Raw genomic sequence first — 23,379 nt, forward strand, 5'->3', positions numbered from 1 at the left:
CAGCTAAAACCAGCTAAAACCAGCTACCAGCATAAGCTGGTTTCTAGCTGTTTTTTTCATATTTCATTTGAAGAGTGCAAAGGATTCAGAAGTAACTATGAGAAGTTAGAAGGAGAGTAGCAGGGGATAGCTGCACACACACACACACACACACACACACACACAGAGATTAGAAGGAGAGGGGGCAGATAGCTACACACACACACACACACACACACACACACAGAGGTTAGAAGAGAGGGGGCAGATAGCTACACACACACACACACACACACACACACACACACACACACACACACACACACACAGAGGTTAGAAGAGAGGGGGCAGATAGCTACACACACACACACACACACACACACACACACACAGAGGTTAGAAGAGAGGGGGCAGATAGCTACACACACACACACACACACACACACACACACACACACACACACACACACACACACACACACAGAGGTTAGAAGAGAGGGGGCAGATATCTACACACACACACACACACACACAGAGGTTAGAAGGAGAGGGGCAGGGGATAGCTGCACACACACACACACACACACACACACACACACACACACACACACACACACACACACACACAGAGAGGTTAGAAGGAGAGGGGCAGGGGATAGCTGCACACACACACACACACACACACACACACACACACACACACACACACACACAGAGAGGTTAGAAGGAGAGGGGCAGGGGATAGCTGCACACACACACACACACACACACACACACACACACACACACACACAGAGAGGTTAGAAGGAGAGGGGCAGGGGATAGCTGCACACACACACACACACACACACACACACACACACACACACACACACACACACACACACACACACACACACAGAGAGGTTAGAAGGAGAGGGCAGGGGATAGCTACACACACACACACACAGAGAGGTTAGAAGGAGAGGGGCAGGGGATAGCTACACACACACACACACACACACACACACACACAGAGGTTAGAAGGAGAGGGGCAGGGGATAGCTACACACACACACACACACACACACAGGTTAGAAGGAGAGGGGCAGGGGATAGCTACACAAACACACACACACACACACATACACACAAACACACACACACAGGTTAGAAGGAGAGGGGCAGGGGATAGCTACACACACACACACACACAGGTTAGAAGGAGAGGGGCAGGGGATAGCTACACACACACACACACACACACACACACACACAGGTTAGAAGGAGAGGGGCAGGGGATAGCTACACACACACACACACACACAGGTTAGAAGGAGAGGGGCAGGGGATAGCTACACACACACACACACACACACACACAGGTTAGAAGGAGAGGGGCAGGGGACAGCTAGGGGGGAGTGGTGAGTAGTGCACAATTTACACAATTAATGGGCTAAAGTCGATCACACCACACCTCCAAAATACACATAGTAGTTTCACATAGATGTTATTATCACACAGCCACACACACAGATATGTATACATATGCACTATTATGTTTTACATTTTTACACCATGTCTTATAAAGGCCTGTAAGTAAGGGATGCTATAAAATAAGGAGCAGCTACGCCTAGGTCTCGGACAGTTGGCTAATGTGCAAAGATGTTTCACCCTAGAGATTATCTACAGACACAGGTTATAGGCTACTTCTTGCTTAGGTTTTTAAAGAGTGGAGACCTTTTTACTGTCCTTCAGTATAAAGTCACGCTGACCCAAGTCTTAGAAAAGACAGATGAATAACCACAGAAGAGACAAGTTATCTCACCCTCCTGCTGGAATTCCTAGAAAGACCAAGAAAAGACAAAAATACTGCTTGAAGAATTAGATGCCAAGGTTAAATGAGTTCTTTACTTTTCAGCACTTTGGTGATGATAACAAAATGCAGCGTAATATCCACTTGCAGGTTACAATGTTGTAGAAAATGGAAAAAGAGTAAATCCACAAAATAGGAAAATAGTAAATCCACAAATGGAGAAGAGATTACAATAAAAATGGTAAATCCACAAAATAGGAAAATAGTAAATCCACTAATGGAAGAATATAAGGAAAAAAGTAAGTCCTCAAAAAGGGGAAAAAGTCAGCTGATTGTCTTCTGCAGTCACTCTCTGTCGGAGTAGCAGGTCTGATATCTGCAACAGGTTCCACGGAGTTTCGGTCCGCGACTCAGCCTGGCACGACGTCCAACACTTTGCTTCTCAACGAATTTCAGAGGACGAATTCTAACAACCGCACGCGACATCATAAAGCAAAAATCCAACGAGGTGAAGGAAGGAAAGAAGAAGAAGAAGCAGCCTCGATCGTTTAGTTCGGCCCCTATTTATACTAGGTAGACTTGTCCTCCCCCACACATTCCTATTTATACTAGGTAGACTTGTCCTCCCCCACACATTCCTATTTATACTAGGTAGACTTGTCCTCCCCCACACATTCCTATTTATACTAGGTAGACTTGTCCTCCCCCACACATTCCTATTTATACTAGGTAGACTTGTCCTCCCCCACACATTCCTATTTATACTAGGTAGACTTGTCCTCCCCCACACATTCCTATTTATACTAGGTAGACTTGTCCTCCCCCACACATTCCTATTTATACTAGGTAGACTTGACCTCCCCCACACATTCCTATTTATACTAGGTAGACTTGTCCTCCCCCACACATTCCTATTTATACTAGGTAGACTTGTCCTCCCCCACACATTCCTATTTATACTAGGTAGACTTGACCTCCCCCACACATTCCTATTTATACTAGGTAGACTTGACCTCCCCCACACATTCCTATTTATACTAGGTAGACTTGACCTCCCCACACATTCCTATTTATACTAGGTAGACTTGTCCTCCCCCACACATTCCTATTTATACTAGGTAGACTTGTCCTCCCCCACACATTCCTATTTATACTAGGTAGACTTGTCCTCCCCCACACATTCCTATTTATACTAGGTAGACTTGTCCTCCCCCACACATTCCTATTTATACTAGGTAGACTTGTCCTCCCCCACACATTCCTAAGGCAAATCAATCCTACTTTCCCACGACAGTTTAGAACCTTCTAGAAGTTCCCACGATAGCTGGGAATATTCTCACGGTAGCTGGGAATATAGCTGGCAATGTCCTCACGATAGCTAATACATTCTAGAAGTCACTGATCTTAACCAACAATTTAAAATGACACATTACTTCTCCGGGTTACATTTCGGAGATGCTACAACATTACATTCAGCACTGTAGGTTTACAGATAGTTTCCAGAAGTTACACAAACAGTTTACATTCAACGACAATTATAACAATGTGACACATTACATTTAACAACGTACACTTTTACAGTCATCAAGAGAGTTCGGTTACATTCTTACAGGTTACAAACACTTATGGCATTAACTGTTCACACAATGCATTCTGAATACATTCATTTAAACAGTTTAACGCACTTTACCCATTTCACAGTTTTGAGACATACAATTCCTTTACATACATAATTTCCTAGACTTTACAATGTCAGGCTACTAAAATACTTGTAATGATACATTTCATTCATCGCACTTTATTATTTATTATGAGGTCATTGTTTGCAGTTATGGTTCATTTTCCATTCTTTAATTCACATTCAATAATCATCAAGTATTCCTGAGGTCAGGGTAATCTGGTTTAGTAATCCAGCACATTGTTCATCATCTGTTACAACACATTCATCCACTTCCACACTTTCAGGTGAACTTAATTCAAGAGTAGGTTGCAAGGTCATTGGTTTAACATTACGATTCAATTCCTGGTCAGTTTCTTTCCTAATTTGTCTAATCATATTTTCTAGATCAGAGAGATTACCTTGATAGCTAGCACTGAATCTAGCCTTTCTGCGTTTTCACCTTGCAAGACGTATTGGTTTTGTGCTACCGCTCTGTGGTCCATATGGATGGTGTTCAGGCAACACGTCACTTATAAGAGCAGAATAATATGTGTATGTAATATGAACAATGTATGAACAACATGTACAGATATGTGCAATGTAGTGGCGGTACCATTATAGCAGTAGTAAGAACAATATAGTTATATGCAGTGTATTAACAGAATATATTACAGAAAAACTGAATAAATATGAATATTTAGTATGAGCCATATAAACAGATATGTACAGTATGTACAGCTATGTGCAGTGTGGTAACAGTACCATTGTAGTGCAGAGACAGTAACATTATAATAGTATTAAGAATACCATACTCCATACTCCCACCATACTCTACCTGCACTTGGTTAAATGCCTCTTTGCACTTCTGCTTGACTGTATTTCATTGGCTCTGTACCTGTACTCTACTAAATGACAATAATGTTGAATCTAATCCAATCTAATCTAATCTAATCCAATCTAATCTAATCTAATTCAATCTAATTTAATCTAAGAATAAGTGTATGTGTGGCTGAAGATGCAGTAGAATATGGCTATGTATAAGTGTAACTACAGTATGTACATGTGTAAATAAATAGACTCTATGGATGGGATGGGGTAGTGCAGTAGAATATGGCTATGTATAAGTGTAACTACAGTATGTACATGTGTAAATAAATAGACTCTATGGATGGGATGGGGTAGTGCAGTAGGATATGGCTATGTATAAGTGCAACTACAGTATGTACATTTGTAAATAAATAGACTCTATGGATGGGATGGGGTAGTGCAGTTGTCCGTGGGGGTGGGGGTCCACCTCCTAGTTGTCCCTGTCAAGGCTAATAATGTATGGCAGGCCTATTCAATTAGCGGCCCAGACGCAGCCTCCAAGTGGCCCAGCCGATGGTCCAGACAGAAAAGCAAAACACCACTCACAATCAGATATAGGCTTCGCTACGCACTGAAAGTCCTACGGACAGGCGAGGGCCTTTTCTGAAGCTAGTTACTTCGATTTAGCCCTACTCACTTCCACTAGATTTATGTATTCTGGCTATGGGCAAACGCGAGGGGAAATGAATAAGGGAGGGCCAAGTAGCTAGTTTGGGAAAGCCCCAAAGCTCTGCGCGTCGCCTGGCAACGACCCATAATGCTGCGCATAGTTCAGAGCAGAGCCTGGTACTGAGTTGGTGTTTGCAGTTTGCACCTAAAATAAAATGTCTCTTTCAACCCCAGAACCTAAAATTACAGATGAAAACCGTCGATTCAACCCAACGTTATTTTGCCATCCGCTGCAAACTTAAAGCCAATGTGTTTGATTTGCAATGAGTGCATTAGGCTACTGTTCAAATGCAAATGTTAGGCCTCTTGTAGGCTCTGTTTTTATGCACTTTGATATGTACCAGGGTAATTTATTTCTTCGGTTTGTTAAAAAGTGTAAAAAAAAAATATTACTACTACCTCAATTGGTTGGTTATAACTATTTTATTGTTGAAGTGACATTATTCATTGTTGCCAAGTTGAAAGGTCAATCAAATAATAAACATTGCTTGCTAGGCATTACACGATTTTGTGTTGGTTTGAATAATTACCTCCTGCTTTCTGGTCGCTGAAAATGTGTGGCCCGGCTCAAGTCTGTGGTTTTAAAATGTGGCCCAAATTAATTTGTAATTGAATAGCCCTGATGTATGATGACGCAGTTCAGATTAACACAGACGCATCAAAAGATCAGATATGATGACACAGTTCAGATTAACTCAGACGCATCAAAAGATCAGATATGATGACGCAGTTCAGATTAACTCAGACGCATCAAAAGATCTGATATGATGACGCAGTTCAGATTAACTCAGACGCATCAAAAGATCAGATATGATGACGCAGTTCAGATGAACACAGACGCATCAAAAGATCAGATACAGTGGGCAGTGCTTTGACTTGGCCAGCTTCGCTCGCGATCCGCGCGCGGGATCACGCAACTTTAATTTGTATTTTTCCAGTGAGACGCTGCAACAACCCAAACAACCGGTAGATGGCTCAAGTGAGTAGGGTGTCTCTTAAAAAGAAATGGAGCCTGGAAAACCCTACACAGACTTCACTACTGACTTTAGCAGACTGGTTTAGAAATAATTTAATAGCCAGAAATATGCCTGCCCTGCCCTAATAAAGACATATTTGGTTAACTGCGAGTGAATCCCGTTTGCAGCCGTACAAGAAACGCAGGACAAATTAAACATTCTGGTTTTCTCCGAGTGCAACGATGATAGACAGTCATCATTTGGACAAAACATAGAGCATATTAACCTCCGTTGCTCAGCCAAATGCCTTCCTGTTACGTCCTGTTATCACGGAGTTACAGGCGATAAACGATTTTTGATGGTCACAAGTTTACTTCATTAGCGGTTTATTTTTTTGATTATTAAAGAGTGTTTTTCATTTAAAGGTTTGACTTCGTGCTTATTCAGTAGAGCATTTTTTAGTGCTCTTCCCAATCCCAGACGTTCACATTGCATGTTTGTTTGTATGCAACCGCGAGATAGGCTATGCGTTTGATGGCAATGAGTTAACAGACATGAACCAAGACATATAGCCCAGCAGCAATCTAGGGACTGTTTGTTATTTATTGAAGGGGCCACCGGAGGAAGTGCTTCAGTCAAAAGTTGCATGACCCTCTCTTGCCTGCTAGAAATTGTTCAATGACCCTCCGACAGAATTGTTAAAAAAGACATGACCCTCCCCTGCCAATTGCCCGCGCCACAGCCACACACTGTGATAACGTTCTTAAATCAATCTTTCCCGTGAGCTTGCATGCAGTCCTTCCTTTTCAAATGTGTTGCGCCTGTTTGCACAATTTCACAAATAATCATATGTGATTAATAATATGACAAATAATCCCTGTACACGGGGACCGAAACAATGCATGCCAGCTGTTTATCACGTATTTGAACTTTCCCCTCTGTCTTGCCGTTTTAATGTTTTCCCGTAGAATATCCCATATTTTAATACTCTCATAACAGCCCTGCCATCGGGCCTGTCTCTGTGTTGCCCTGTTGCTACCCCTTGCCCTTCCAACGAAACAGATGTCTTCAAATCATCGTTTTCCTTGCTTGAAGGCGAACTTAGAGTGATGTTAACCTATTTAAGCTTAACGAAAAAGATTCATTGGCGCTTACATGTTCGGCCTTATGTCTAGCCTACGTGCGCACCTGAGGCTACTCAGCTACAAGAGAAAGAATTTCCCCTGTTTGTATGTTCACTCCAAGTTGGCCTACCATAACTTACCAACTCTGCATTGTAGACCCTAACTGGCTATTTATATTTTCTGTGAAATAAGCAAATGTATTTGTTCAACTTTATGAAGCAGAATTACGCATAGGCTACTTGGAACGTAATACATTTGACAAAGGACAGATGTATGTTGCTAGTGACAAAATATTAACTTTCAGTGTTTTACGATGTCTTTGTCATGGGGAAGTGTTTTTCCCCATGCATTTATTATAGGCTACTGTCAGTGACTGCCGTGAGAGAAGCGGGTTCTGTGTTTCGTTCATGTCAGTGACTGACGCGAGAGAAGCAGGGTCTGTGTTGTGTTGCGTTGCGTTAATTTATTTTCATTGGGCATACCGTGCCGTGCCGTCCACAGCTCTTCAGTTCTGACAAAGCCAAAATTACTCCTTTTGAAACAATGAGTGCAGGAAGCGCGTTTGTATGGTTATATTGCTTGACGGGGGGATCCCAAGCAGCTTTCAGCCATAAGGCTACTTTGAGAACATTTCAATTCACCTGACACTAATATTCAAAATGTTGAAAACTATTTCGGCATAGCCTATAAAGCAGTTTAATTAAATGGAATGTTAGTTGTAAACAAACGAGCTACTTGGTGAGGCTTGGCCTCACAGATGCGGTCGTGCCTTAGATGGCAGGAAAAATCTTCACGATAGGCCTATTAACTAACCACCCGATTCACGTTGGCTGGGGGGAAGGGGGGCCATCAGACATTTGTGTCTGGCCCTGCCCCCAACAAATCACACCTTCCCACCTCTGACAGCTTAAAAGAAGTCAAGAGGACTCCTTACTCACAGACCTATTCACAAACCTGCGGCATTTCGCCGTGTTTTGAAATCCTATGCAGCTACAGGAGCTTCCAATCGTGAGGAAGCAATTTTGCATTGTAGGCATAACTAACATGAATAACGCCACCAACAACAACCAAAACTAGGCTAATCATTGTCAACATGTAAATTAAATGTAACATTATTGTGAATCAAATTAAAATGTTCTCTTTTGCAAACGTAGGCATAGTAACAGAATAATTTAATAATGTTACAAAGATACTACATCAATCCGTATGTTTCATTAGGCTACTAGGCTATTTGTTTTGCCTTGATTCATTTAGGCTAGGCCTTTTTATTCAGGGGCCGTATTCACAAAGAATTTTAAGGCTAAAAGTAGCTCCTAACTGGCGAATTTAGGAGCAACTCCTAAAAATAATGGGCGTGCCACTCCTAACTTTAGGACTCCTAATTTTTTCACAAAAAGTAATTCACAAAGCATTTTAGACCTAAAAGTAGCACCTAAGTCTGGGACAGCTTAAGTCGAGAGGACTCCTAACTCACTAAGACCTATTCATAAACAGCTTTTTTGTGGCATTTTACGTTGCGATGTTTTGAAATGCGTAGCCTATGCGCAACAGGAGCTTCTAATCGCGAGGGAACAATTTTGCATTCATAAAAGGGATGCAATAACGCCACCAACAACAACCAAAACTACTCATTGTTAACATGTAAATGAAATGTAACGTTTCATTGTGAATCAAATTAAAATGTTCTCCTCTTTGCAAACGTAGCCTATGCATATGGTGACAGATTAATTTAATAATGTTGCAAAGGTACTGCATCAATCCATAGGCCTGTTTCATTAGGCTATTAGGCTATTTGTTTTGCCTTACTCTTTATTCATTTAGGCTAGGCCTTTTTATTCAGTTATTAATCATCTTCCGTCCTTCGCACTACTTGTGTAGCGCACGCATTCTCAGACCTGTCACCTGTCACTCATCATCGGAAGGGAGGTGTTTGGAATTCCCGCGTTACAATCGTCAGCCAATCAAGGTGGTCACTTCAGTCAAGCTCGTGCATGAGTAATGACGTCTGTCATATGCAGTATCTTTGCAACATAATTAAATTAATCTGTCACCATGCCTACGTTTGCAAAGAGGAGAACATTTTAATTTGATTCACAATGAAACGTTACATTTAATTTACATGTTGACAATGAGTCGTTTTGGTTGTTGTTGGTGGCGTTATTGCATCCCTTTTATGCCTACAATGCAAAATTGTTCCCTCGCGATTAGAAGCTCCTGTTGCCGCATACGCATTTCAAAACATCGCGACGTGAAATGCCGCAAAAAGCTGTTTGTAAATAGGTCTTAGTGAGTTAGGAGTCCTCTTGACTTCTTTTAAGCTGTCCCAGACTTAGGTGCTACTTTTAGGTTTAAAATGCTTCGTGAATTACTTTTAGTGAAAAAAATTATGAGTCCTAAAGTTAGGAGTGACACGCCCATTATTTTTAGGAGTCGCTCCTAAATTCACCACTTAGGAGCTACTTTTAGCCTTAAAATTCTTTGTGAATACGGCCCCTGAAAGTTAAACTTCACACCTGTAACCCGTCTTCCTTCCACGCCTCAACGAGACTGGATAATTAACCAAGTAGTAGGCTACTCTAAAAAGTAGGGTTACACTCGTAAAAAAGCATCATAACGCACATTCTGGCGGGTCTGTTATTTACTGTAGGCTGCGCAAACCACAGGCCTATTTTGGGCAAGCCTGCATTCATTCATTCATTCATTCATTCATTCATTCATTCAACCTTTATTTATTCTCGGAGGGTCATTGAGGGAAGCCCTCATTTTCAATGAAGCCGAGATTACAGAAGCGAAGCAAAGCGCTCCACAAACAAGACAACATTCGAGGCCTTCTGTTGAAGAATTTTATATAAAGCCTGCGCTAACAGTAATCCTCCTGCCCCTGATAGGCCTACCACAGCTGTGGATAGTGTGGAATGTTCAAGTAATAACACAATCCAATGTGTGTCTCAATTGTCCCCCGCTGACCACCTCACACATTTCTCTAGATTTTGCAACGAACTTACATGACACAATGCCATAAAATATGCCAGTTTTAGGACACAGAATAATGTTTGTAATGATACCAGGTAGGCCTACGTTTAACAGTAACAAGTGTAATGAGCTATTCATTGTCGAAGGTGCATGGTGAAGTGAAATTCTTACTTTGGAAAACAAACATTTGCCGATATCATCGCCGATCATCAGAATATTGCAACAGATTCTGTGTGTTCTGGACTGCAGGTAACTTGTTAAGCCAGTGGTTCTCAAACTTTTATTTCATTCCCCACTTTGATCAAGGGGCATGACTGATGATAGTGGAGATAACGTGTTATCCCGAGGCTTTTGCAAGTCAGCATCTTCGACGGTAAAATATAAGTTTTCGATGTCCCAAACGGAGAGCCATACTTTATTGTTTTTAACGATCTCTATGCTACTCACAAAATAGGCATGGGGACATGATGAAGAAGGCTATCCAACTGTCGTGTGTTAAATTATTGTGATTACGAGCCATGGTTTTCAAACATGCGTGACTCGGACATCTAACTAAATGCAACAGGCTCATATCGTCCTCACATTCGCAAAATGAGGACCAGTTTTAACGAATTTTTATGATAGTATGAAGTGCTTTTTGTATAGGCTACTATCTTAATCTTGGAATATGGGGAGGGAAGTGGTGCGTCTGCAGTCAGCCAAATATGAATGTAATTCTGCGGCTTAAAGCAGATGTATTTGTTTATTGTACAGACAAATAAAAATGACATGTCAAGCAGTCAATTGACTACATTGCAGTCAAGAAGTAGGGCAAATTATGACACTGTTTTGATTTGCGTAGTTGCGTTACCCCCAACACTGACAATAACATAGACAGCAAATTAAGATATTTTTTCGTTTTGTGGAGCGGCACCGGTAGGCTATCAAAAGCAGATTTCGATTTCCGTTACCACCGTGTAGTCAAGCCTTAAGCCATATACCCAAGTAGCCTAAATCGAGGTAAATCGAGCTTTTTCAGAAGGGGCGGCAGGCAGAGCGATGTACAGTGGCAGAGCGACGCACAGTGGCTGAAAGTGGTACTAAAGCTTCACGCAGCTTCACGCCTCATAATGCGCGACTGAAGTGGCCATTTGAAAGCGATGCCCACTGTACGATGACGCAGTTCAGATGAACACAGACGCATCAAAAGATCAGATACGATGACGCAGTTCAGATGAACACAGACGCATCAAAAGATCAGATACGATGACGCAGTTCAGATGAACACAGACGCATCAAAAGATCAGATACGATGACGCAGTTCAGATGAACACAGACCCATCAAAAGATCAGATACGATGACGCAGTTCAGATTAACACAGACGCATCAAAAGATCATATATGACGCAGTTCAGATTAACACAGACGCATCAAAAGATCAGATATGATGACGCAGTTCAGATGAACACAGACCCATCAAAAGATCAGATATGATGACGCAGTTCAGATGAACTCAGACGCATCAAAAGATCAGATACGATGACGCAGTTCAGATGAACACAGACGCATCAAAAGATCAGATACGATGACGCAGTTCAGATTAACACAGACACATCAAAAGATCAGATACGATGACGCAGTTCAGATGAACACAGACGCATCAAAAGATCAGACTGGGAAAACAGGGGCTGCAGTCCACATTCCAAAAGTACAGTGTTAATATTTAAAAAGACATTTGTAGAACATACACAAAGAGGGAACAGCTAGTCAAATCAGTGGATTGGAAAGGAAGAAGGAAACTTGCTTTAACAGTGGACATTACATATTATAGGGAAACACCAGACTGGACTGTGTGTGTGTAGCCGGCGGTCAGACTGTAGTGTGTGTGTAGCCGGCACGGTCAGACTGGACTGTGTGTGTGTGTGTAGCCGGCGCAGTCAGACTGGACTGTGTGTGTGTGTAGCCGGCACGGTCAGACTGGACTGTTTGTGTAGCCGGCGCGGTCAGACTGGACTGTGTGTGTGTGTAGCCGGCGCGGTCAGACTGGACTGTGTGTGTGTGTAGCCGGCGGTCAGACTGGACTGTGTGTGTGTGTGTAGCAGCACGGTCTGCACTTGGCCGACTACTGCGTTGTGTTCTGCGTCCTACTGCGTTGTGTCACTGAAGACAGGACGCTGGCGTTCTTTAAGGCTCTTTATTCTGGAGTTCTTTATTCTGCCGTTCTTTAAGGCTCTTTATTCTGACGTTCTTTAAGGCTCTTTATTCTGACGTTCTTTAAGACTCTTTATTCTGAACCATTTCAAAGAGAGCAAAAGTTCAGGATTCTATCTTCAATCAAAAGCAGCCTCTCTCAGTCAAGTAGAATTCAGACTGACTATTCAATCCTATTCAGAAATCAGAAAATAAAATACAGAAGAATGATCATGGAAAATAAATATATCACATTAGGCTCGTGTATATCATGTGTAGTATGTGTATGTGTCATATCCCATGTTATTTCTCTCTCATTAACTATGGGCTTTTAACTTTTACATTAATATTATGCAACATGAAATAAACCATCTTCCTTTCAATAGCTAACACATACAGTAACATGAAGCAAAATGTACGTGCTTTACATCTGGCCCGTTCAGTGCCATTGACCATCAAACAAAGAACAAGAAAATGTTTAAATGAACACCAAACTGAAGTATGCGCACACTGTGGAGTAACAGCAAATGTAAAACACAAACTTCTAGACTGCACACAATATACCAGAGAAAGGGAACATATGAAGAGAGCAGTAAAGAAAGATATAAGAAAGATATAAGATATAAGAAAGATATAAGAAGAGAAAGATATAAGAAAGATATGACATAAGAAGAGAAAGATCTAAGAAAGATATAAGATATAAGAAGAGAAAGATCTAAGAAAGATATCAGACATAAGAAGAGAAAGATCTAAGAAAGATATAAGATATAAGAAGAGAAAGATATAGGCTAAGAAAGATATAAGACATAAGAAGAGAAAGATCTAAGAAAGATATAAGATATAAGAAGAGAAAGATCTAACAATGAAAAACTTACGCACAGCACACAGTCCACAGTCCAAAAGAAACCCAACTAGCAAGTAGAATTGAGTTTTGTTCTCTCTCTCTCTCTATATTTATCTATTTTTAAAAACTGGATATAAAGTAGCATCCCATTGGATCACACCTCAGCCCGGAAGGTGGCGGTAGTGCACTAAGTTTGCAAACTGCAAAGCTCACTGATTCAAGACGTCAGTTTTGAGCGTCACATGTCTGTATCGAAACCGAAACTTTTTTGTTGGAACAGACGCGCCATTTTGTGCATTCGGAAGAGGGCTATTTCAAAAAGAAGAATCGATGGTAAGAGATACAAACACCGACATTTATCATAATTAATCATTTTAATGTGAATAATTGAAAATGCCTATGTAGGTCCTGTACGAAATCGATAACGTCAAGTCAAGCTCGAAGCTTCGTTTCTGAAGGATCGCGCTACAGTTAACATGGAGGCAGCATTAGGCCGCACAGCAGTTTAGGATTTAACATAGCCTTCATCGTGAATGTTAAAATTCAGGAAAATCATCACATAGGCTAAGAAAGCAAATGTAATGTAGGCTAACATTTCGCAACTTTGCCTAGGTGACGGCAATGTAGCCTAACAACGCAGCCTGGACTACTGACACTCGTAACAGCAACACACACGGTGTGTCTGTCTCCCTCCCCTTCGCTTGCAACTCCTAAAAGCTTCTACCCTCTCAATGCAAACCTCCAGTTTTGTTTTTGGTCTGCCGTCAGATTTAATTTGAAGTCTTTGTCAGTGATCGTGAGTATAGCCTACATAATTTGATTGGTTGGTCATCTTTTTATTTTCACGTTGCTTTAGTGGTAATCCTTATCACTAAAATCATTAATGAACATTCCAAGACACAAATTTGTTCTATGATCCCAGAAAGATTTTCTTCTACTTGTTAGTTTGAACATTTATTTGATCTACAGTAATGATATAGAAAACATAATGAATTGCATCCACATATCCTTATGCATTATGCACAACTTGTATAGCCTAAATCCTTGTATTTCTTAAAGTGACAGGCACTCAATTACACCTACACACCACATTCAAAATATGCCTAAGTGTAATAGTTTAAACATCAATATGATGTATTCAAATGACTAAATATGTTTAGCTACTAGTAATTATGCAGATTATAAAAAACTATACATTATTAACTAAATACACTTTATATGAATTTCAAAATATATGAAATAGAAACATGACATAAGCCATCATTTTATGTGTGTGTGTGTGGAGAGAGTCAAGCAGAATCTAGGATGGCATGAATGATCACACTACAGCATATTTAATATTACTGATGACGGGGGCCCCCCAAATCAAATACATTTTTTAAAAAGTATGGAAGAAGTATCAAAATTTCAATTCTTGACTTGGTATCGGTATCGAAACATTAATTTTGGTATCATGACAACACTAGATGGAAGTTCTTCTCTTCCTCTCTAGGATGGAGGCTGCTAGCTCTATCAGCAGCAGGTCATGTATAAGTATATATACTCTTTTGATCCTGTGAGGGAAATTTGGTCTCTGCATTTATCCCAATCCGTGAATTAGTGAAACACACTCAGCACACAGTGAACACACAGTGAGGTGAAGCTCACACTAATCCCGGCGCAGTGAGCTGCCTGCTACAACAGCGGCGATCGGGGAGCAGTGAGGGGTTAGGTGCCTTGCTCAAGGGCACTTCAGCCGTGCCTACTGGTCGGGGCTCGAACCGGCAACCCTCCGGTTACAGGTCCGGAGTGCTAACCAGTAGGCCACGGCTGTCCCGCACAAGCTGCCAATCTTCCTCCATAATCCCATTGGAATTTCATTCATTATTATTTTATTCAATCCAATTGAACAGTTTTGGAAGTTAACCACATGGATCACATTGTTCCCACCTCTTTTGGGGCCTACCATCAAATGTTGGACCTCTATAGAAATAACTGTGTGATGTACTCACACAGAGTTACAGAGGCTAGAATAGAGTTGTTTTTTTTCCTGCCCGATTACAAGCATCTCTGAACTGACCACATTTCAGCCCTCTAGGTCACTCCATATCACTTAGAAACCCAACTGACCCCTAGCACCAGGTCTTGTGAAGCTGTGTGCAAAAGTAGATCAATATAGAATGAAAATATGAGTGCTTTACACCATTATTTGCCAAGGTATGCTCATGCATTTTGTAAAATGCCTATGGAAACTCCCCATAGGGTTATCCAAAACGCATACTGACAATCAAATTCTTACTGCACATGAACCCCTTTGTGTAGAAGGATAATCCTGGTCTCAAATGAAAGGTAACACTTTGAGGTTTCTAGTGGACTATTTAGATTGTATGTCAGGTGTTCTGATATAGACTAACTACACAAATTATGGAATAATTACAAAATAGTCTCTATTTTTGCATTTGCTTTGTTGGTTCAATGAGTCACTAATATTCGATAATACAACATGAAGATTCAATTTCTATGGATTCTTGTGAATATTTCAGTACCCAATATGTTGCATCTACTTATTGTGCTGCAGCTACACTGCAGCCAGAGGTCAGGGTAGCACCAAAAGCGGAGGAGGGGGAGGGGGGCATTTTGGATCAAATTTAACATAATAAAACATAATAAAATGAATCTGAAAATGTAAAGCAATATACAGATTGTACATGACAAACGTTGTCATTTTTGGATTCCCAAGAGTCAAAGCTTTCAAATGGTGTATGACACATTACTATGCTACATAGCAATATATTGCATACAATTGATTTAGAACATAGGTTCTGAAAGTGCGGCCCGGGGGCCAATGGCGGCCCGCGGAAACATTTCTGGCGGCCCGCGATAACATCTGATAACATCTGATAACATCTGTAAAACTGTTAAAACTGTACAACTGTACTGTGTGCTTTGAAAAGTGGTGCTTTGGTAGCTGGAATTGGCCCAGAATAAGGCCTATACTGATAAGAAGCAAGGCACACTGAGACTGTTTGTTCTAAATAAGTTTGTACTTGAAATGGACTGCAACCAGAACTGTTATATCCCAAATTTGTCTGTTGAGGGTAGAGAACCCCAGGGATTGTGTGTGCATTGTTTTGCCAGGTTTAGTTATGAATGAAAATGTGTTTAATGCAATAAATAGAAACTGTAGAGATGCAACCTGGTCTTTAAAATGATTACAAATAGGATTTTTTTCCAGTTTTTTTTTTTCTCCCCCCGCCCCTTTGGCGGCCCTCAGTTCAATGTTGGGTTCCTGAATTGGCCCTCACCAATCAAAACTTTGAGAACCCCTGATTTAGAATGTTGGGGGGAAGTGGGGGAGGGGGATAACCGTCCGGCTGACGGGACACTGTGCACTATGTGGTTTTAATCAGGGGCGTCATTAGGATGTGTGTGTGTGTGTGTGTGTGTGTGTGTGTGTCAGAGTTTCCGCTAGAAAAAAATGGTGCCGGTCAAAGTGACCGGCAGAGGTTTCGTTTTCCGGACATTTTGATGATATGATTTGATAATATCCTATTATCCCTTCTTAATTAGTCAAATTGAGGAAAACTGGAGACATGCTATGTAGTAGGGCTGGGCGATATGGCTGAAAACTGTATCACGATATAAGTATTTCATATCAGTCGATATCGATAATTATTGAATTTTTAAAATATATATTTTCAGATAAGGACCCGAATGGAAAAAAAGTTAAATTTAAACATTTTTATTTTAAACTTAACCTTCCTCTGATTTTAATCACCTCAGTTATCAATCAAAGCAAACAGGGAAAAGAAATACCAACACAATCATGAAAAACACTCAAATAAATAAATGTGCACATAAGTCTGAATGAAAAGTTGGCTAGCACTGGTTGAAGCCTGGAAATATTGTAAACAAAGTAGCTTAATTTGCTAGTTTATCATAGTCCACTGGTTAGACTGTTCAGTTTCCCCACGTATGTTTAAGTTTCAAATGAATACTTTTTCTCCTTGGGACAGGCCCGTTTGAGTCTTGGAAAATACTTTTCCATTTGCATCGGGATTGATGATTAGAACTTAGCAATTTGAATGCAACAGTTTTGAACAAATTTGTGCAACGTGCTAATGATGCTAACCGGATTTAATAGCAATTTAGCCAGTCGTTGCATGATTGTTAATGTTTGGATTACATGTGCATGCTGAGGAGGGATGCGCCTGTTGAGAGGGAGAGAGAAAGAGAGAGAGAGTGCACGGGCCAAGGACTCATTGAGTAAAGGTGTTCGAGTCGTGACTCACTCGGATCTTTCAGCCGTGTCTTTAAATTAACCCATGAGTCGCGAGTCTCTAGTATCATTAACTCGGATCAGTTGAGTCCTACTACAATTCAATCTAAAACGATAAACAGGGCCACACAAACCTCTTGCAACATTAGCTAGCCTCCTAGCCCGAGCCATTGTCTGCCAAAAATGTAACAATTTCGTAGGCAACCACAACTCCACAAATCAACTGCAACTGAGTGAGCAGGCAGTCCGAGATAACTGGTTAACTTCCCGCAGAGCCGGAAACATTGCAGACTCACAGACCATGGCACTCAGATTGGAGCGGCTGAGTAGCAATCCGGGTTAGTTGGATCAGCCGGCCGGTTAGGCTACTTGAGTAGCCTACGAGTCAGTCGAATCAGCCGGCTACGCTGTCATGAGTGGATCTGCGAGAGCGAGTAGCTCCTCCTCGAGGTGAAAAGCAATTCCACAACAAAAGCCATTTCTTTCACTTCTGAAATAACATTCAATGTTCTGCATGTAGCCTAGACATAATTCGATTTGGTGTATAGATGTAGTATATTAAAATGCAATTAGGTCGTGCACTGCACGCTCATGGAGCTGCTTGAGTAGCCTACCCGGGTCAGTCGAATCAGCCGGACGGGCCGGTTAGGTTGTTATGAGTGCGAGTCAGCCGAATCAGCCGGCTATGTTGTCATGAGTGATCTTTAGAGTAACTCCTCGTCAAGGTGAAAAACAAATCCACAACAAAAGCCATGCTTTCACTTCTGAAATAACATATGTTCTGCATGCATAGCCTACTTTAAAATGCAATTAGGTCGCGAAGACAGTCCGAAACATTGCAAGCTCTGTATGGAGAGTAGGCTAGCCAGTCGGATCAGCCAAGCGGGCCGGTTACGTTGTTGTTATGAGTGCAAGTCAGCCGAATCAGCCGGCTACGTTGTCATGAGTGGATCTTTAGAGGAGCGAGTAACTCCTCGTCAAGGTTAAAAGAAAATCCACAACAAAAGCCATGCTTTCACTTCTGAAATAACATATTGTAGCGTCGGTGGATGTACATGTCTAACGTTGAATGAGTGTCTCCCAGAATGCAGTGCGAGTGAATGCTAGAATGTGTAATGTCGGTTTTAATAGTTGTAGTTACGTTTACCATGTTGTGTATTTGTTAGCGTGTTAGTCTCTTTGGTTGTACCTCATGTGTTTGTCCTCGTGTTGGTGTGTGTGGTGAACCCTTGTTGTGTGTTACATGTGCGGCTGAGACTACCCCTGTGTTGCCTTATGTAGTTGTCTGTGTTCGTATGAGTCTTCTTGTTCCAATAAATGGCCGTCCTGGCCAAAGGTGAATCTTGTCTGAGGGTGAGATCGCTACAATATATTCTGCACGCATAGCCTACTTTAAAATGCAATTAGGTCGCGAAGATAGTCCGAAACATTGCAAGCTCTGTATGGAGAGTAGCCAGTCGGATCAGCCAGTCTATTTTATATTATATTATATGATATTATATTAGGCTACCTAACATGATATATATATATTAATATATTAATAGGCTAATAATATTAGTTGCCTAGTATTGGCTGCATATAATACCTATTAGAATAGATTCCTAGTAGCCTACTATTTGTATATAGTAGTGGTAATAAACATTGTAGCAGAGTAGCATTAGACCTAGGCAAATTTTCTATTGTTAACAAAACAACAACAAATAATTAATTATTATAATATAGGCTACCCTCTCTGTCAATAAGATCAAAGTTTCTGAACATGAGCACCAAAAAGATGAACAATGTGTGGATGCACTTTGACCAGGAGAGCAAAACTCTTAGGCTAAATGCAAGTACTGCAAAAACCTGGTTTCAAATCATGGAGGATCCACATCCAACATGAGAAGGCACTTAACGAAATGAAGCACCCCACTGCACTGCTTGAACGTAGGACTGAATTTCTTTGCGATTTAGCAATACTGACTCAAGTGACTCGTTCAACCCGGATCAGTTTAGTGAGTGACTCAGAATAACCCGGATCCTTAAAAGGAATCGAGTTTGACAGGCCTATCATTGAGAGTCTGTGTTGAGGTAGGCCTACTTCTATCGCTTACTCTGGTAGAGTTGCACATACTAGCTACAATGCAAGATATATTTAGCCTATTTATGGACAACATAAGGCGGGAGGTGTGTGCTGCTTTTAATTATCGAATGTTCTATCGAACTTATTTTTTATTGATATCAATTACATGTCTATTGCGATACATATCGCTATCGTTTTATCGCCCAGCCCTATGTAGCTTAAAGAATTACATAATCAGGCTGTATATAATGCAACATGTTCATTACCCTAACTTAAACATGCCTAACAAGATCTAGCCAGTATCTTTTCATGGACAGCAAGAGTCCGCTTCGTTCGTTGTTTTAAAAAGGCTACGTTGTTTGTTGCTGCTACCCACGTTCTCTCCAGTGGTGACTGTTTAACTTACACAGATGCGCACACACAAGAATGAGCGCTCACACCACTACCCCCTAATGCTATGCCTCTTTATTTGATAACAATAAATTAAGAAATGTTTCCTATTCTGGGAAATGTTTAGTTTCTTTTTCTTTCTGCCGCGGTTCAATGATACCGTTTAATTGTGCCAGAAACTATCCGCGGACCAGTAATCGCCTCGTCGAGGAGGCTAACCCTGCAGATCATAGACAGAGAACGCATAGGCCTACTATATACTGTATGCTTTGGATACTTTGCATGTCCAGTGTACACGGAGAATGACAGTGTCTAGGAGCAGCGGTTGCTGCGGTTTCTCACCCTCGGACTGTTCACCTACCTATCTTATCAGGGTGTAGCGTTATCAGATGTGCACTCAGGCTCATTCTTGCTTTAGCTGCGGTCTCTCACCCTCAGACTGTTTAGCTACCTATCTTATCAGGGTGTAGCGTTATCAGATGTGCACTCAGGCTGCTCGCTGTGGAGTGATATTTCACTTGGGCCTTAGCCTACATATTCTGCAGATTACGACATCGTTAGCCTACATATTCTACAGATTCCGACATTGTTAGCCTACATATTCTACAGATTACGACATCGTTAGCCTACATATTCTACAGATTACGACATCGTTAGCCTACATATTCTACAGATTACGACATCGTTAGCCTACATATTCTACAGATTACGACATCGTTAGCCTACATATTCTACAGATTATGACATCGTTAGGCTACTTGTTATTTTTCCGCTTTCTGATAGAAATCCAAACACGTTCCACACATCACTTAAATGGTCAGGAGTGGTGATCTCCTTGGTCCACATCACTTCTTAAATGGTCAGGAGTGGTGATCTTGGTCCACATCACTTCTTAAATGGTCAGGAGTGGTGATCTCCCTGGTCCACACATCACTTCTTAAATGGTCAGGAGTGGTGATCTCCGTGGTCCACACATCACTTAACCCATAGCATTTACCCCCCTATTTTGAGTTTTTCCTCGAAATTGCACACCGCCTACTTACAATGTTGCCACATACTTTGACTTATAATCAAGTGCCTGACCTCTTTGGAAAGCTAAGGCCTTGTAGAATTTTCTGGTACCAATAGATTGACTGTGTGATGAACTATCAGAGAGTGGCAAAGGGTAGAATGATAGTTTTTCTTATAGGCGGTTATGTACATCTCTAGAAATGACCACATTCTGCCCTCTTGGTCACTTGTATTGTCTTGAAAACACCACTGAGGCCCACTACCAGGTCTTGTGAATCTGTATCTCAAAGTAGATCCCTATAGGATGAAGTATGACTGTGTGGGACCCATATTTGTGTGGGCATACACATGCGTTTTGCTTTGGAGACTCCAAAAGGACCTTTGGTTACCCAAAACACATACTGACAAAAAAACTTCCTATACAAGAACCCCTTTATGTAGAACCATGATCTTGGTGTCAAATGAAAGGTTACACTCTGTGTCATGTTGCTTGTACCTGGAGTGCTTTGCAGTGGCTGTGCCATGAGTCCAGAGAAGCATTATCTGACCTGAAACTCTTACTTTTGCTCCTACGCCTTTGAGATTTCCATGAAAAAAGGACAAACAAGGTAATGCAGTGAACATTTGTATTATAAAATGAAACAACGGTAAAACAATAGTAAATATTATAAATATAAAAGGTAAAAAATGAAATGTCTGCTGCGGGAGCACCCTCTTCCCCTGCCTTGGCCCCTCCCTCTTCCTCTCCCCATGCTTCTTGCAGCACCCTTTCCTCTTCTTGTCCCACTGGTCTCGGCCACCGGCTCCTCTTCCTCAGACACAGGATCCTCAGCTCTTGTCTTCATCGCTGTCACTGAAACAATTGTACAGGTGGAAGTTAGACTCAGACCCACTAAAGTATATGAAAACCCTTCCCAAAAACTTATACAAATTATATAAATGTGTGTACTCAGGTCACACCTCCCCCTGCTCTTTCTTTTACACACACACACACAAACCCACACTGCATTCTCACCCAGATACCAGAACACTGTTCACACCTCCCCCAGGTCACACTATCCCTATGCACACTGAAGATCCACAGACATGTTTATGCACACACTAGAACTGCCTAAAAAATAACTGAACAAAATTGTTTAGGACAAAAAACAGAACCCATGTCCATGTACTGTTACAGGAGAAAAACAAATCACTCACTCTCTCTCTCACACACACACACACACACACACACACACACATGGCACATTATGTTCAGCTAAATGTAAAAACTATGCACTAAACATTACAAAAGCAAACTAAACTGTATCTGTAACTGTATATGGATATAAGTAGTCTACTCACAGATCAGGGTCCTTCCCAGCTAAAAAGTTGTGTTCCTCCTCGGAGTCGCATTACGATAAATTGCTTTCTTCTCCTTCATCGATGTCCTCCAGATCTTCAATGTCCTCGGGTTCTTCGACATGTGTCGTCTTTTTTTGTCTCTTTGGCATGTTTTACGAACAAAAACCTTCAAAAAATGTCTCTTGCTTGTTTAGTAACAAACTTCCAAACCACTGCTTCAGCGACTGTTTACGCATGAGTCCATTGGATGGAACATGGAGTTTAGCGCATGGAGTTTAGCCGACAAGGAAGTAGAATGTGACGATGTGTCACATGTCTAAAGAAAGCTCTCCTCGTTGGCTACACGGACATCTAGGTCCCATCTCATTGGCTCGTTCAGACGCAGTGCTATGGCCATTCAAAGACTGGTTGTCAGATTCATCGCTTACGTGACTCATTGGCTTTGATGGCATCTATCTCGACTCTCATTGGTCCTACAGACATGTAATGGGTATCGATGGAATCAGAAGAGCCTCGTGAACACGCAGAGTACCGTGAATCCAGCGACAATAATGGAAGTCAAACCGAAATACCTGGATTTCCGCGAAAAATAAGTTTTCACTTCGCTTCTTTCCTTATGTATCTGTTTTGTTTGCGCTGGCGTGTACAACTACTCAATATATTGGCAATAAAACAATGTAAGTATTTTACATCTATGGATTCTTACGAAAATTTCAAGACCAAGCTTGCTGGGCTAACTTATTGGTACGGCCATACAGACAAGTGACAAAGTATCAACACAGCAACTTTGGGGGGTGGTGGAGGGGGGCATTTGATATGTTATATATCGGGATAAACTTATATTTTACACACGAAATATATGTTAATTCATGGAAAGATTCTCAGCTTTAAAATGGTATATAGCATGACTATGGTAGTTCATGATAAGGTGCATGGGGGTTGTTGGGGGGAGGTGGGGGGCACTGTATTTGCCCGAACTCGGGTCACCCTTAGTGTACTGGGTTTTAACTAAATGGTCAGGAGTGGTGATCTCTGTAGTCCACACATCTCTTAAATGGTCAGGAGTGGTGATCTCTGTGGTCCACACATCACTTCTTAAATGGTCAGGAGTGGTGATCTCTGTGGCCCACACATCACTTCTTAAATGGTCAGGAGTGGTGATCTCTGTGGTCCACACATCACTTCTTAAATGGTCAGGAGTGGTGATCTCTGTGGTCCACACATCACTTCTTAAATGGTCAGGAGTGGTGATCTCTGTGGCCCACACATCACTTCTTAAAT

The 23,379-nt window shown here is 41.4% G+C and overlaps 1 protein-coding gene across 1 annotated transcript in view; it reads left to right on the forward strand.

The window, feature by feature from the left end:
* LOC143123197 (uncharacterized) overlaps positions 1 to 23,379 on the forward strand; it is a 203,969-nt gene that overhangs the window by 158,761 nt on the left and 21,829 nt on the right. The window lies entirely within an intron of this gene.

This window comes from Alosa pseudoharengus, unplaced genomic scaffold (assembly GCF_046254945.1).
Source record: "Alosa pseudoharengus isolate Yale_2024_CS ecotype anadromous, Long Island Sound unplaced genomic scaffold, YU_APseudo_1.1 YU_APseudo_1.1_scf_1, whole genome shotgun sequence".
NCBI classification, from domain to species: Eukaryota; Metazoa; Chordata; class Actinopteri; order Clupeiformes; family Clupeidae; genus Alosa; species Alosa pseudoharengus.